The sequence below is a fragment of the Pipistrellus hanaki genome, assembly GCF_964339955.1.
Source record: "Pipistrellus hanaki genome assembly, chromosome: 1".
NCBI lineage: Eukaryota > Metazoa > Chordata > Mammalia > Chiroptera > Vespertilionidae > Pipistrellus > Pipistrellus hanaki.
Genome location: NC_140503.1, coordinates 173,892,087 through 173,897,289, shown reverse-complemented (window position 1 = coordinate 173,897,289; position 5,203 = coordinate 173,892,087).

The window sequence follows — 5,203 nt, the reverse complement described above, 5'->3', positions numbered from 1 at the left end:
AAAATCAAAAGGAACATTTTCGTCATATTTTGCTTTTTTATTTCCGCAAGGGAAAAACGCATCACAAGCTCATAAAAAGTTATGTGCTGTTTATGGTGACGAAGCCTTAAAAGAACGGCAGTGTCAAAATTGGTTTGCCAAATTTCGTTCTGGTGATTTTTCACTCAAAGATGAAAGACGCTCTGGTCGTCCAGTTGAAGTTGATGACGCCCTAATCAAAGCAATAATCAATTCGGACTGTCACAGTACAACACGTGAGATTGCAGAGAAGCTTCATGTATCACATACATGCATTGAAAAATCACTTAAAACAACTTGGCTATGTTCAAAAACTCGATACATGGGTTCCTCACGAACTGAAAGAATCACAGTTAACGCAACGCATTAGCAGCTGCGATTTGCTAAAGAAACGTAATGAAAATGATCCATTTTTAAAACGACTGATAACTGGCGATGAAAAATGGGTTGTTTACAACAATATCAAGCGGAAAAGATCGTGGAGCAGGCCAGGTGAACCAACTCAAACAACATCAAAAGCTGATATTCATCAAAAGAAGATTTTGTTATCAGTTTGGTGGGATTACAAAGGAATTGTCTACTTTGAACTCTTACCACCCAACCGAACGATCAATTCTGATGTCTACATTGAACAACTAACGAAATTAAACAATGCAGTTGAAGAAAAGTGGCCCGAATTGACAAATCGAAAAGGTGTTGTATTCCATCATGACAATGCAAGGCCACACACATCTTTGGTCACTCGGCAAAAATTAATGGAGCTTGGTTGGGATGTTTTGCCACATCCACCATATAGTCCTGACCTTGCACCATCTGATTACTTTTTGTTTCGATCTTTACAAAACTCCTTGAATGGTAAAAATTTCAATAATGATGATGATGTCAAATCGTACCTGATTCAGTTTTTTGCTAATAAAAACCAGAAGTTTTTTGAACGTGGGATTATGATGCTGCCTGAAAGATGGCAAAAGGTCATTGATCAAAATGGGCAATACATTAAAGAATAAAGTTATTTAGTTCCATGAAAAAATTGTCTTTGATTTTCTTTAAAAAATCCGCAATTACTTAGCTGCCGACCCAATACTATATATTTCAATGTGTTGAAGAGTGTTTGGCATTGAGAAGGTTCTCAATAAGTATTTATTCAACTAATGAGGATGTTACCTTTTGTAATCCTTAAAATAAAATTACAAATAATTTCACAGTCTGTGTCATGGTCTAGATTATATTTGGGGTTTGTAGTTTGCTGTGTTTCCCTTAAGAAGATGCATTTCTATTTTTGTATATAAAGTATTAAAATTTTATTTTATTTAACATTATATAATTTATAACATAAAACATATTAAATATTAATTTAAACATTAAATGTTATCCAAATATATAAAATATTAATTTCTAATTTTGTCCCTATGTATAAATTATTAATTTTTTATCTTAAATATTTAATTCAAGTAAACGTTTGCTTTTCATTCCTGAGGAAACCTTTTAAAGTAAATGATTTGCATTGAATTTTGTCAAATTCTAATTAAAAGGGAGAGAACTGACTCAAAGTATTAATTTACTTATTCAATATTTATTTTATGTTTAATATATGCCAGGTTCTAAATTAAATTCTAAAAGTTAAAAAGGTGTGTGTGGGTGGGAAGGGGGAATGGAGTTCAATTATATGACTTCTCATTAATCTCTCATGAAGCTAGCTGGGATTTTGAAAACCCCATTGTAAAGCCCACACTTTCAGTGTTTTAAATAAATTTATTTTTTATAGTATTTGTTTAATTCTAGTGTTTTAATAGGAAGCAATGTATTGAGTTTTCACTCATTCTATTAAAATCTTTATAGTAATTAACTTGGGGCTCTAAACAATACAATTACATAATACAATGAAGATAATATGACACAAAACAATAGAGGAGTATATAATCCTATACAATATGCAAATTGACCAAACAGCAGAACTATTGGTTGCTATGATACACATTGACCACTAGCAGGCAGATGCTCAATGCAAGACTTGCCCCCTGGTGGTCAGTGCACTCGCACATGGGGAGCACTGCCAGCCAGAAGCCAGGCTCACAGCCTCCACAGCATCACTAAGGATGATTGCTGGCTTAAGGAGCTGGCCTGAGCCAGCTGGTAGACATCCCCTGAGGGCTCCAGGACTGGAAGAGGACACAGGCTGGGCTGAGGGAACCCCCCGCCCCCACCCAAGTGCACAAATTTTGTGCTCTGGGCCTCTAGTAAAATATAATTAGACAATATAAAGATTAGAAAGCATATTAGTAGTTAGTTACATATTGTACCCTCTAAAGCTAGTATTTATGCCTAGCATCTCATTGCTAATTTACCTGGTTGGAACCATTTCTTTGACAGCCTAATAAAACATTGTGTTTTCCATTTTTCTTTCAACCAATCCCATGTAATTTATATGACTCACTGTACCCAATAGCTCATTTTTGACTTTGGACTTTTGGGTAAAATTGGTTAGTACATAAGACTCATATTTCTTTGAATAAGATTATTCCCCAAGGAATTTTGGCATATGCAGAGTCCCATATAAGTCTTCTCAGAACACTCTGTGGTTACTGTCCATGGGAAACAGGATCTTCTAGGGGGATGGCGAGAAAAGCATTTGGAGGATTTGCACATGGGAGACTGTGGTGTAATGGCATGATATCTTTGTGATGTGACATCAAAAGAGCTCTCTGGCTTCCCAATGTCCCATCTCCCTCAGTCCTGCCAAGGAAAAAGTACAACGGTGTCTTCAACAAGGCCACGGCCAGTGCCCAGAGCTTCTGCTTCATAGACCTTTGGACCCTGAGCAGTCTGCTGTGGGCCATAGCTGGCCACTAGGCCCACATGGTTGTGTGCTCTTGGGTGGGAGGGAACAGGAACAAATGGGGTGAGTGTGGGTCACCAAATGAGAGAGCAAGAGCAAGAGAGCTTCTTTGTTCACCTGGAGTTAAGTATTCTCAGGCTTGGGAGGAACCAGAAGCTTTTTCCAAATAGCCAATCAGTTCCCAAACTTTCAAGGGCTTCCATTGGTTCCCGGTTAGACGGACAGGCCTCTAGCACCTCCCCTTGAGCCATTTGAATTTACTGGGCTTGTTCTCTTCTCCCTCCTCCCCCCCACACATTCCTTACTAAGGGGTGAAGGAAGGGGTGTTAATCCTCTTGAAGGGACAATGCTGCAATTTCTTGGGGTGCAAAGCTGTTGCTTCCTGGTGAAGCAAGGAGGCCTCTTCTTCCCAGCTGAATATGCTCAACAATGTCTGACTCCCTCTTGGCTCTCCCTTTACTTCAGAGAACTAGCTAATGATAACCTACACACTGTTACAGAAGACCAAAGAAATACCAAGCACGCTTCCTAGAGCAAGGGACCCTGTTTATTAACACTAGTGGACTCCGGGAATAATTTCCAAATCAGAGTGAAGAAACATGCAGAGAGCCTGTCTATATATATCCCGCTGGTGTCTTTGTCTTGCAGATGTGCCCCCTGCCCCCTTCATGGCCCTGCAGGAAGGCCCTCAGGTGTCAGTCCACAGCTGATGGTCCTGATCCATCATGGCACCAGCATAACAAGCCTCCCCCCTGGAGGGGGCAGTGCAGTGTTCACAGTTCCATGGCCTCTGCACTTAGATAACAAGTTCTGCAAGACCAGTTTCCTCCTTAATAACACTTTGACTTTTTATCCAATTTCCAAAAATCATTCCTTACTTGCCACGATTTATCCACGGCACTGTGTTCCTGCCTGAACCTTCATATATATATATATATATATATATATATATATATATATATATATATATATATATATATATATTATCCCAAATAACATTGCAGTGCAGTAGTCAACATTCTAAATGCTACATAGTTTATTTAACTTGACCTTTAACAAATAGATAGCCAGATATGGGTTTATTAATAAACCCAGCAAAAATGGGTTTATTCAGAAACTACAGAAGTTCCAAGTCAGCACATGCAGTTTAATGGGAACCATGTATAAGTTCAGAGAAACAAAAAAACAGATATGCTTTTGTGATGAGATCTTTGGACTGGAACACATGGAGTTCCCATGGGCAGGATGGTCAAAGAATGAATCCACAGATGATGGTATTGAAGTATGGTAGCAATCATCTAAGGTAGAAACTGCTTTTTGGGTGCTGTACTTATTTGTTTGCTAAAACAATAGAAAGTTATTTTGATTTTCTGAACTTATGTATACTATCCCAATATTCCATTGATAAAGGTTTGAATGTCCCATTGTGATCTCACTGATCATCAAAGCACATTCTTTTGGGACCCAGGACAGATCAATTATCCTAAATTGCCTCAGTCGCTACAGATAGTGCATTCCTGTTAACTCAGTGATCCCAGAATCTGGACAGCACAATCATTCTGAACTAGAGGCCCAGTGCACAAAATTTGTGCATGGGGTGTGGTCCCTTCAGCCCAACCTGCACCCTCTCCAATCCAGGACCCATTGGGAGATGTCTTACTGCTAGTTTATTGTGCCTAAACCAGCAGTCAAACATCTCTTCTCACAATTCTGGACCACTGGCTCTTAATTGCTCACCTGCCTGCCTGCCTGGTCACCCCTATCTGCCCCCTCTGCCGGCCTGGTTGCTGTTCACTGCCTCTGTGTACCAGCCTGGTTGCCCCAACTGCCCCCCCACCCCGCTGGCCTGGTAACCCCCAACTGTTCCCTCTGCTGGCCTTGTAGCCCCCAACTAACCCCCTGCTGGCTTGGTCACCCCCAACTGCCTTCCCCCTCTGCAGGCCTGGTCACTCCTCATGGCCCCCCTGCTAGCCTGGTTGCCCCATGCAGCTTGCTGTTCAGTCGTTTGGTCATCCCTCACTAACTGCCCCTGTAGCCCTGGTCGTAGGTAGCCATCTTGTGAGGGCATGAGGGTTCATTTGCATATTACCTCTTTATTATATAGGATTGTCCCGGTGGTCCCAGATGATGTGTTTCTGTTGATTCAGTGATTCGTAGATACTTTAAATAACTAATTTGCTCAGTTTCACTTCTATAAAAATGCTTTTCTGGAAACAGGTTCCTCATTCCAGACCCAAAGATGTAATTGATACCTTTGTGATATTCTGCCAATATAAGCCAGATGTGGCAAGCTTTACAGGGCTGCAAGTCTGGAGCACTTTTGCTCTCTCATATGCCACTGGCTTTTAA